The 12,843-nt window shown below is 36.8% G+C and overlaps 1 protein-coding gene across 16 annotated transcripts in view; it reads right to left on the bottom strand.

The window, feature by feature from the left end:
• Positions 1-12,843, bottom strand: part of PHF21A (PHD finger protein 21A) — a 194,033-nt gene that overhangs the window by 24,448 nt on the left and 156,742 nt on the right. The gene's annotated exons all lie outside the window — the stretch shown is intronic.

Below are 12,843 nucleotides of genomic sequence, written 5' to 3'. Positions count from 1 at the left end.
AGGAAAACCCATAAAGCTAGCCGGAGATTTTCAACAGAAACTTTGCAAGCCAGTGGAGAGTGGCATGATATATTCAAAGTGCTGAATGGGAAAAATCTGCAGCCAAGAATACTCTATCCTGCAAGATTACCATTCAGAATAGAAGGAAGATAAAGAGTTTCCCAGACAAACAAAAACTAAAAGAAAGAGTTCACGATCACTAAACCAGCCCTGCAAGAAGTATTAAAGGGGACTCTTTGAGTGGAAAGGAGAGGTAAAAAGTGACAGTATAGAGGTAAGAAATGCAAAAACAGGAACAGTATTTCTGTAAAAGAAGTCAGTCAAGGAACTCATAAAAAAGGATATAAAATATAATAACATATAACTAAAACATGGGGAGAAGAGAAAAAAATGGGTTCAAACTTATATGCCTGTCAACCTAATATATAGACTGCTATATGCAGAAGATGTCGTATGCAAACCTAATGGTAACCATGTATCAAAAACCACTAATAAATATGCTAAGAATAAAGAGAAAGAAATCCAAATATATCACTAAAAGAAATCAGCAGAACATGAAAGAAAGACAAGAGGGCATCAGAGATAATTCTCAGAAACAACCACTAAACAAGGAATAAATGGACAATTAATGTAATCTATTAATAATTACTTTATAAATGGACAAAATCCTCCAATCAAAAGACACAGGGTGACAAAGTGGATAAAAAAAAAGGACTCATCTATATGCTGCCTACCAGAGACTCATTTTATTTTATTTTATTTTTTTATTTTTTTTAAATTTTTTTTAGAGACTCATTTTATTTTATTTTATTTTTTTATTTTTATTTATTTATGATAGTCACAGAGAGAGAGAGAGAGAGAGGCAGAGACATAGGCAGAGGGAGAAGCAGGCTCCATGCACCGGGAGCCTGATGTGGGATTCGATCCCAGGTCTCCAGGATCGCGCCCTGGGCCAAAGGCAGGCGCCAAACCACTGCGCCACCCAGGGATCCCCTAGAGACTCATTTTAGAACTAAAGATACCACCAGATTGAAAATGAGGGGATGAGGAAACATCTATCATGCAAAAGAAATGGATGTCAAAGAAAGCCAGAGTAGCAATACTTACATCAGATAAAAGACTTTAAAGATTCTTTACTTATTTGAATGACAGAGAGAGAGACTGGGTGCATTGAGTGAGGGGAGGGGCAGAAGGAGTGGGAGAGCGAGAATCTTAAGCAGGCTCCACGCTCAGCACAGAACCCAATGTAGGGCTCAATCTCACAACCCTGAGATCATGACCTTACCCAAAACCAAGAATCAGATGTTTAACTGACCGAGCCACCCAGGAGTCAGATAAAAGACTTTAAAACAAAGCTGTAACAAGAGACAAAGAAGGACACTCTATAATAATGAAGGGGACAATCTAACAAGGACAGGACAACTGTAATTTTTTATGTACCCAACATAGGAGCACTCAAATACCACAAGTTTATAACAAACATAAAGGAACTAACTGATAAAATCCATACAATACAGGAGCAGTAGGGAACTTTAATACCCCACTTAACATTGATGGACAGATCATCCAAGCAGAAAATCAACAAGGAAACAGTGGATTTGAATAACACACTGGAACAGATGGATTTTAACAGACATATTCAGAACATTTCATCCTAAAACAGAAGAACACACATTTTTTTCAAGTGCACACAAAACATTCTCCAGAATAGATCATATATGAGCCCACAAAACAAGCCTCTACAAATTCAAGACTGTAGTTCTACCATGCATATTTTCTGACTACAACACTATGAAACTAGAAGTCAACCACAATCTGGAAAGACCACAGAATCCTGGGAGGTTAAATAACATGCAACTAAACAAAGAATGAGTCAACCAGGAAATAAAGGAAGAAATGAAAACGTACATAGAAACATATTAAAATGAAAATGTAACAGTCCAAAACCTTTGGGATGCAGCAAAAGCAGTTCTAAGAGGGAAGTATATAGCAATACAGGTCTACCTCAAAGAGTAAGAAAAAACTCAAATAAAAAAACCTAAGCTTACACCTAAAGGAGCTAGAAAAAGAACAGTAAACAAAACCTAACACCAGCAGAAGGAAAGAAATAATAAAGATCATAGCAGATATAAATGATATAGAAACTAAAAAAAAACCGATTAGAATAGATCAATGATACCAGGAGCTGGTTCTTTGAAAAAAATCAGTAAAACTGATAAACCCTTAGCCAGACTTATCAAGAAAAAAACATAAAGGACCCAAGTAAATGAAATCACAAATGAAATAGGAGAAATAACCACCAAAACCACAGAAATACAAACAATTAAAGATAATATTATGAAAAACTATATGTGAAGTAAATAAATTCCTAGAAACTATATTAACTACCAAAATTGAAACAGGAAGAAACAGAAAGTTTGAACAGACCAATAATCAGCAAAGAAACCGAATCAGTAATGAAAAAACTCCCAATAAGCAAAAGTCTAGGACCAGATGACTTCACAGGCAAATTCTATCAAACATTTAAAGAAGATTTAATAACTCTTCTTCTCTATTCCAAAAAGTAGAAAAGGAAGGAAAACTTCCAGATTCATTCTATGACATCCACATTATCCTGATACCAAAACTGAATAAAGACATCACTTAAAAAGAACTACAGGCCACTATCCATGACGAACATGGATGTAAAAATCCTCCACAATATACTAGCAAACCAATTTCAACAATACATTAAAAAAATCATTCATGGGGTGCCTACGTGGCTCAGCTGGTTGAGCATCTGCCTTTGGCTGAATCTGTAATCCCAGCGTCCTGGGATCAAGACCCTCACTGGACTCTGCTCAGCACAGAGCCTGCTTCTCCCTCTCTCTCTGCCTTCTGCTCCACCTACTTGTGCTCCCTATCAAATAAAGAAATAAAATCTTTAAAAAAATAATTCACCACCATGACCAAGTGGGACTTATTCCTAGGTTGCAAGGGTGGGTCAATATTCACAAATCAATCAACGTGGTACATCACATCAATAAAAGAAAGGATAAGAACCATATGATCATTTCAATATACGCAGAAAAAATTTTTTTTTTTTTTTTTTTTTTTAGAATATGCTCAGAAAAAGCATTTGACAAAGTACAACAACATCCATTCACGATAAAAACCCTCAACAAAGTAGGCTTAGAGGGAACATACCTCAACATAATAAAGGCTGTATATGAAAAACCCACAGCTAACATCACCCTCAATGGGGGAAAAAATGAGAGCTTTTTCAAGATAATCAGGAACAAGATAAAGATGTCTACTCTCACCACTTTTATTCAACATAGTATTGGAAGTCCTAGCCACAGCAATCAGACAAGAAAAAGAAATAAGTGTCATTCAAATTGGTAGGAAAAAGTAAAAATTTCACTATTTGCAAATGACATATCCGATAAAGGGTTAGTATCCAAAATATATAAAGAACTTATAAAACTCAACATCCAAAAAACAAATAATCCAATTTAAAAGTGGGCAGAAGGGATCCCTGGGTGGCGCAGCAGTTTGGCGCCTGCCTTTGGCCCAGGGCGTGATCCTGGAGACCCGGGATCGAATCCTACATCGGGCTCCCGGTGCATGGAGCCTGCTTCTCCCTCTGCCTGTGTCTCTGCCTCTCTCTCTCTCTCTCTCTGTGACTATCATAAATAAAAAAAAAATTTAAAAAAAAATAAAAATAAAAAAAAAAAGTGGGCAGAAGATATGAACAGACATTTCACCAAAGAAGACATCTAGATGGCCAACAGACACATGAAAAGATGTTCATCATCACCTACAAATCAAAACTACAATAGGATACACCTCACACCGCTTAGAATGGCTAAAATAAAAAACACAAGAGACAACAACAGTTGACGAGGAAGTGGAGAAAAAGGAAACTTCTTGCACTATTGGTGGGAATGCAAACTGGTATGGCCACTCTAGAAAATAGTATAGAAGTTTCTCAGAAAGTTAAAAACAGAACTACCCTATGATCCAGCAATCTCACTGCTGTGTGTTTATCTAAATAACACAAAGACATGAATTCAAAGGGTAACTAACATGCATCCCTATGTTGGATGAATGGATAAAGGAGTGTGGGATGTGTGTGTGTGCGTGTGCGTGTGTGTGTGTATACAATGGAATATTATTCAGCCATAAAAAGAATCTTGGCATTTTCAATGATATGGATGGAACTAGAGAATATAATGCTACATGAAATAAGTCAGAGAAAGACAAATAACATAGGATTTCATTCACATGTGGAATTAAAAAAAAAACAAATGAACAAAGGAGAGAGAGAAATGAAGAAATAAATTCTTAATTATAGAGAACAAATTTATGGTTACCAGAGGACAGAGGGTGGTAGATAAGTTAAATAAATGAAGGGGATTAAGGAGTGCACTTGTTGTGATGAGCACCAGGTGATGTACGGAACTGTTGAATCATTATATTGTACTCCTAAAACTAATATAACGCTGTATGTTAACAAAATTAAAAATAATAAAATTTTAAAAATAAAATCTGTGTTGCCGTAAAAAAGAAATTAAAAACAAATAAATAAAAGATCCACAGTGGGACACTTTGTAGTCATACCGCTGAAAGCCAAAGGCAAAGAGAAAATCTTGAGAGCAGTAAGACATAAGTGATCATATATGAGCCCACATATATGTGCATCACATAGAAGAGGTCCTCAAAATCGTTAGCAGCGAACTTTTCCTCAAAATCAGAAACCAGAGACAGTGGGACTGCATATTTAAAGTGCTAAAAGAAAATCACTATCAACCAAGAATGCTATATCCTGCAAAAAGCTAAGAAAGTTAACTAGTAGATCTGACATAAAGGAAATCCTGAAGGGAGTTCTTTAGGCTGAAGTGAAAAGACACTAGATGGTAACTTAAAGCAAAGAAATAAGAATTACAGTAAAGGAAACTATACAGATAAAAATAGAACCCGGTATTATTTTATCTCTGATTTGTAACTTCTCTTTTTTTTCCTATGAGATTTAGAAGAGAAATGCATAGAATAATAATTATAAATCTATATTAGTGGGCATTACAATGTATAAAGATGTAATTTGTGACAATAACATAAAGGGGGGGCAGAGCTATATAGGAACAGAGTTTTTGTATACTATTAAAGTTGAGGTGGGGATCCCTGGGTGGCGCAGCGGTTTGGCGCCTGCCTTTGGCCCGGGGCGCGATCCTAGAGACCCGGGATCGAATCCCACATCAGGCTCCCCGTGCATGGAGCCTGCTTCTCCCTCTGCCTGTATCTCTGCCTCTCTCTCTCTCTGTGTGACTATCATAAATAAATAAATAAGTAAATAATTTTTTTTTAAATTTTATTTATTTATGATAGGCACACAGTGAGAGAGAGAGAAGCAGAGACATAGGCAGAGGGAGAAGCAGGCTCCATGCACCGGGAGCCCGACGTGGGATTCGATCCCGGGTCTCCAGGATTGCGCCCCAGGCCAAAGGCAGGCGCCAAACCGCTGCGCCACCCAGGGATCCCAATAAATAAATAATTTAAAAAAAAAATAAAGTTGAGGTGGTATCAACTTAATTGTTAAAAATTTATGAATGTTAACTATAATCCCCATGGTAACCACTAAGAAAATAGCTAAAATATACACAGAAAAGGCAATGAGGGCATCAAAAGTGTGCACTAGAAAGAAAAACCAAACATAAGAGAAGGCAGAGGAACTGAAGAACAAAGAAGACATAAGACATAAGCCAGGTAGAAAACAAACAGCAAAATGGTGTCCTTTCTTATCAGCAATCACTTTATTTTATTCTTTTTAAAGACTTTATTTATTTATTCATGAGAAACACACAGAGAGAGGCAGAGACAGGCAGAAGAAGCAGGCTCCCTGTGGGAAGTCCGATGTGGGACTCAATCCTGGGACTCTGGGATCACGACCTGAGCCAAAGGCAGACACTCAACACTGAGCCCCCGAAGTGTCACATCAGCAATCACTTTAAATGTAACTGGGTTAAACCTACTAATTAATAGACAGAGAGTGGCAGAATGGATAAAAAAACAAAAACCAAATAACCATGATCCGATATACATGCCTTCTCGAATAGACTCATCTTAGAGCCAAATATACAAAAAGGCTGAAAGTCAAAGAATGAAAAAAGATATTCCATGCAAATAGTAACCAAAAGAGTACAGGGATGGCTATGCTAATATAAAACAAAATCCGCTTTAAGTCAAAAATTGTTACAGGAGACAAGGAAAGTCATTATACATTAATAAAAGGGTCAAGTCATGAAGCAGATATGACAATTTTAAATATATATGCACCAAACAACAGTCTCAAATATATGAAGCAAATATTGACAGAACTGAATGAAGAAATAAAAGTTCTATAATAATAATTGGAGACTTTAATACTTTGCTTTTAAAGAATGGAAAGAACATGTATAAAAGATCAGTAAGGAGGGGTACCTGGGTGTCTCAGTCGGTTATGCATCTGACTTCCACTCAGGTCATGATCTCAGAGTCCTGGGACTGAGCCCAGCATTGGGCTCTCCACTCAGTGGGGAGTCTGTTTCTCCCTCTTCCTTTGCCCCCTGCCCCCAACTGAGAGCTCCTACTTTTTTTCAATAAATTAAATAAAATCTTTTTAAAAATAAAGTCAGGGATCCCCGGGTGGCTCAGCAGTTTAGCGCCTGCCTTTGGCCCAGAGTGTGATCCTGGAGACCTGGGATCAAGTCCCATATCCGGCTCCCGGCATGGAGCCTGCTTCTCCCTCTGCCTGTGTCTCTGCCTCTCTCTGTGTCTTTCATGAATGAATAAATAAAATCTTTAAAAAAGAAAGTCAGTAAGGAAACAGAGGACTTAAAAAACACTATAAATCAACTAGATCTAACAGATGTACAAAGGCCAGTTAATTCAACAATGTAATGTGTAATACAGAGTACACATTCTCTTCAAGTACACATGAAACATTCTCCAGGACAGACAATGTTTTAGGCCACAAACAAATCTTAATAAAATTTAAAAGACAGAAAGTATCTTCTCTGACCACAACATCAACAAGCTAGAAATCAATGATAAAGGAAAATTATCAAACCTAAAAATATGTGGAAACTAAATAACACACTCCTAAAACAACCAATGGGTCAAAGAAGAAATAGCCAGAGAAACTGGAAAATACTTTGAGAAGAATGAAAATGAAAACTCAATATATCCAAACTGATGTGATGCAGTGAAAGTAGTGCTCAGGAGGAAACTTATAACTCTAACAGTTTATATTAAAAAATAAGAAAGCTCTCAGACCAATAACCTCATTTTAAACCTTAAACAATTAGAAAAACCTTAAGGAACTAGAAAAAGAACTAAGCCCAAAGCTAGAAGAAGAAAGAAAATAATAAAAGTTACAGTGTAAATAAATGAAATGGAGAACACAAAAACAACAGAATTAATGAAACCAAAAGTTGATTCTTTGAAAAGATCAACAAAATTGAGAAACCTTTAGTTGGAAAGACTAAGAAAAAAAAAAAAAGAGAGAAAGGAGACAAAAATCATAAAAATCATAAATAGAAGTGGGGACGTTACTACCAATCTTATAGAAATAAAAAGGATTAAAAGAGAGTACACTGAGGAATTACCAACAAATTAAATAATGTAGGTGTAATGGGCAAATTCCTATGAACACACAAATTACCAAAACTGATTCAAGAAGAAATGGAAAATCTCAACAGACCTGTAATATCTAAAGAAATTGAAACAGAAAAAAAAAAGAAAAAAAGAAAAAAAAAAGAAATTGAAACAGTAATTAAAATCCCCCCAAAAAGTCCAGAACCAGACAGCTTCACTGGTGAATTCTACCAAACATTTAAAAGTACTAACACTTCCTAACTTGTTCTATGAAGCCAGCATTACATTGATACCAAAACCAAACAAAGACATCACAAAAAAAGAAAATTACAGACCAATGTCTCTTATGAATATAGTGAAAAATTCTTTTTTTAAAAAAGATTTTATTTATTTATTCATGAGAGACTGAGAGAGAAGCAAAGACATAGGCAGAGGGAGAAGCAGGCTCCTTGCAAGGAGCCCAATGTGGGATTCGATCCCAGGACCCTGGGATCACGCCCTGAGCTGAAAGCAGATGCTCAACTGCTGACCCACCCAGGCATCCCAGAGCCACCCAGGTGTCCCCATAGTGAAAAATTCTTAATAAAATACTAGCAAACTGAATCTAATAGCGTATTAAAAGGATGATACAAGGGCGCCTGGGTGGCTCAGTCAGTTGAGTGTCCTACTCTTGGTTTGTCTTCAGTTGTGATCTCAGGATAGTGAGACTGAGCCCCTTGACAGGCTGTGTTCAGTGTGGATTCTACTTGGGATTTTTTCCCTCTTCCTCTCCCACCCCCTTTGCCTCTCCCCCCACAGCCCCGTGTGTGCATGCCCTCTCTACTAAGTAAATAAAATCTTAAGAAAATAAAAGGGTGATACACCATGATAAAGTAGAACTTATCCTAGGAATGAAAGGAATGGAACACACCACATTAATAAATGAGGGCAACCCCCAAACACACAATCATCTCAATTAATGAAGAAAAAGCAACTGAACACTCACTCATGATAAAATACTCAGAAATCTAGGAATAGAAGGAAACTTCCTCGACTTTATAAAGGGCATTAATGAGAAGCCGCAGCTAATATCATACTCAGTGGCGAAAGACTGAAAGCTTGCCCTCTGAGATAGAGAACAAGAGAAGTATGCCCATTTTCATCAGTGCTACCTAACACTGTAGTGGAAGTTCTAGCCAGAGCAATGAAACAAGAAAAGACATAAGTGGCATCCAAATCAAAGGACAATCTTACATATATAGAAATCCCAAAGAATCCACAAACAACTACTAGAACTAGTAAGAAAACTCAGCAAAGTTGCAAGGTACAAGATGAACAAAAAATCAGCTGATTTCTATATAACAGTAATGAACAACTGTAATTGGAAATTAAGAAAACAATTATATTTATAATAGCATCCAAAAGAATAAAATACCTAGGAATAAATTTAAGGAGATAAAAGACTTGTGCACTGCAAACTCTAAAACAATGCTGAGGGTAGCCCGGGTGGCTCAGCGGTTTAGTGCTGCCTTCAGCCCAGGGCGTGATCCTGGAGACCTGGGATCGAGTCCCACATCAGGTTCCCTGCATGGAGCCTGCTTCTCCCTCTGCCTGTGTCTCTGCCTCTCTCTCTCTCTCTCTCTCTCTCTCTCTCTCTCCTCTCTCTGTCTCTCATGAATAAATAAATAAAATCTTTAAAAAAAAATAAAACAATGCTGAAAGAAATAAAGAAAACCTAAATAAATGGAAAGACATCCATGTTCAAGAACTGGAAGATTTAATACTGTGAAAGTAACAATACAATGCAAAGCAATCTACGGATTCAATATAATTCCTATTAAAATTCCAACAGCCTTTTCTTGGTAGAAGAATTGAGAAGGTCAATTCTCAAATTCATGTAAGAATTGCAAGGAACCCTGAATAGCCAAAGCAATAATGAATAATAAAAATGTTGGAGGACTCACCCTTCCCAATTTCAAAACTTACTACAAAATCACAGTAATGAAGAGAGTGTGGTTGGTACTGGCACAAAGATAGATCTACAGACCAACAGAACAGGATTGAGAGTCCAGAAATAAATCCGTACATCAATGGCCAACTGGTTTTCAACAATAGTGCCATGATCATTCAAATGGGCAAAGTCTCTTCAACAAATGGTGCCAGAAGAATCGGATATCCACATGCAAAAGAATGAAGTTGGGCCCTTATCTCACACTCTAGACAAAAATTAAGTCAGAATGAACTACTAACCTAAATATAAGAGCCAAAACCATACAACTTCTTAGAAGAAAAATTAAGAGTAAATCTTCATTTTCTTAATGTGGCCATGGATTCCTAGATAGGATACAACAACAATACAACAAAGAAAAAAGAGATACTCTAGACTTCATCAAAATTAAAGAGTTTTGTTTATCAAAGGACACTACTCATAAAATTTGGAAAATACAGGCTTCCAGAAAATAAAAAGTGAAAAGACAACCTACAAAATGGGAGAAAATACTTACAAATCATATATCTGATAAGAGACTAGTATTCAGATTATACAAAGAACTCTTACAACTCAACAACAAAAAGACAAACAATCCAATATAGGAAGTGGCAAAGAACTTGGATATTTCTCTAAAGAAAATATACAAATGGCCAAAGAAGCACAGGAAAGATGTCCAACAATTTTAATCATTAATGAAATGCAAATCAAAACCACAATACAAAACCACTTCATATTCACTGGGATGTCTGTAATTTTTAAATTTTTTTTTTAAATTTTTATTTATTTATGATAGTCACAGAGAGAGAGAGAGGCAGAGACACAGGCAGAGGGAGAAGCAGGCTCCATGCACCGGGAGCCCGACGTGGGATTCGATCCCGGGTCTCCAGGATCGCGCCCTGGGCCAAAGGCAGGCGCCAAACCGCTGCGCCACCCAGGGATCCCCGTCTGTAATTTTTAAAAAGGGAAAATAATAATAAGTATGAAATAGTTATTATTATTAATAAATAATGATTGTGGGAAAATAAGTAATAAGTATGGAATAAGAGTAAGATTCAGCTGCTTTGGAAACAGTTTGGCAGTTCCTCAAAAAGTTAAAAATGGAATTGCTACATGATCCAGCAAGTCCACTCTTAGGTATAAACTCCCAAAGAATGGAAAACAGACATTCGAACAAATATTTGTGCATGAATATTCATAGCAGCACAATTTCCAATAGTTAAAAGGTAGAAATAACCTAAATGTCCATCAGTGGATGAATGGATAAATAAGTTGTGATATATAAATACAGTGGACTATTATTATTAAAAGAAATGAAGTGCTGATACATGTTACAACGTGGATGAATCTGGAAAATATTATGTTAAGTAAAAGCAGCCAGACATAAAAGGTAACATATTATATGATTCCATCTATATGAAATACCCAGATTAGGTAAATCTATGGATACAGAAAGCAGATTGGTGGCTGCCAAAAGCAGGGAGAGGAGCAAATGGAATAATTATTTAAGAGATATTGGGTTTGGGGATCCCTGGGTGGCGCAGCGGTTTGGCGCCTGCCTTTGGCCCAGGGCGCGATCCTGGAGACCCGGGATCGAATCCCACATCGGGCTCCCGGTGCATGGAGCCTGCTTCTCCCTCCGCCTGTGTCTCTGCCTCTCTCTCTCTCTCTCTCTGTGACTATCATAAATAAATAAAAAATTAAAAAAAAATTACAAATATACGCAACAAACCATTTAAAAAAAAAAGAGATATTGGGTTTTATTTTGGGAGTAATGAAAATGCTTGGCAACTAGATAAGAGGGTGGCTGCAAAATATTGCGAATGTACTAAATGCCACCGAATTGTTCATTTCAACATGGTTAGTTTTATGTGGCATGAATTTCACCCAAGTGAAAAAAAATGGGAAACAAAAAAACCCACAGTAAGCTAAAAGTTTGGTCTTTGTTAGAGATTATAAACCATTATCTAGAGGTGAAACTGCCCTGCAGATGTTATTTTTTGCCTACATGGTGTGTTTAAACAGTTATCAGTATTTTTAAAACTAGGTGATTTCTGAAAATATCTGGGCTTCTGGCCTTTATCTTAAAGGAAAAGTTTCCATATGATAAAAAAATTGGCTACTGTCAAGAAGTAGTTGCTTCCTTGAGATGGCATATTTACTTTCTGGCTTATCATAGTCTCTTCTACCTTCTATGTTCTTCTTCTTTTTTTAAAAAAAAAAAGATTTTATGTATTTAATCATGAGAGACAGAGAGAGAGAGAGAGGCAGAGGGAGAAGCAGGCTCCACGCAGGGAGCCTGACATGGGACTCGATCCTGGGTCCACAGGATCACGCCCTGGGCTGAAGGTGGCGCTAAACAGCTGAGTCACCCGGGCTGCCCCTTTTATGTTCTTCTTGACACCAAAACCAAATTGTCAATTTTATGCTTGTGTATTTCAGAGAGAGATTAAGAATAAAAGTGGGATAGCTCTTGTACTCAAGCTTCCATTGAAAATTGAAAAATAAAAAGTGTTTACTTCCAGTCTGCTTTACTCATTTATATTTACTGCTTTGCACCCATGATTATTTGAATTTAGAAATCCTGTTCTTCTTGGTAGGATAAAGATAGAAATCAAACACTCTGAACAAGATTAGAAAAACTAAGTTAACCACGTATACCTTGAATTCCAAATTCACCTTCTGAAACTTGGCTGCATGAATAATCAAAGTTAGTCACCTGCAAATAAATACATGCTCAAATAGTTTCATCAATCAAGGTTAAATGAATTTGGATTGAAGGTAAAGCAAAATCTATCTCTGGTCACTTAGATCTATTTTCCCTGCTAGTGCACCAGTACTAAAATGAAAGGTGAAGAGTCACCAGCTCATGTTTACTAAGAGAGAAGACTGGGATTTGAAGATAATACTCTTATCTTGGAAGCACTCCTTTTTCAGGAGATGTAGTTTAAGTGCCTATGCAAGATACATATATATATAGAAGTATGGGAATGGGTAGCAATCTGGCAGTTTTTCCCAAAGAACCCAGTATTTTTTTTCAGTAGCTTACCTTGGAGACATACATAGAAGTCTTTGTTGCAGGGGGAAGGTGGGGTGGGTAAGATATAAACATTAATTCCTGAGAACTAACTTCATCAGTCTGATAGACTTTAAATTTAAATACCTTAGCTCAGTGCATCATTAACAGGTGTTTGGCCCCATTTCATAGAGCTCTGGAGAGACAGGGGCGTAAAAGGCAATGGTATGGAGAATATAAGTTTGTC

The sequence above is a fragment of the Vulpes lagopus genome, chromosome 11 (genome assembly GCF_018345385.1).
Source record: "Vulpes lagopus strain Blue_001 chromosome 11, ASM1834538v1, whole genome shotgun sequence".
NCBI classification, from domain to species: domain Eukaryota; kingdom Metazoa; phylum Chordata; class Mammalia; order Carnivora; family Canidae; genus Vulpes; species Vulpes lagopus.
The sequence above is the reverse complement of the archived record's forward strand: the minus strand, read 5'-3'. Positions and strand labels throughout refer to the sequence as shown.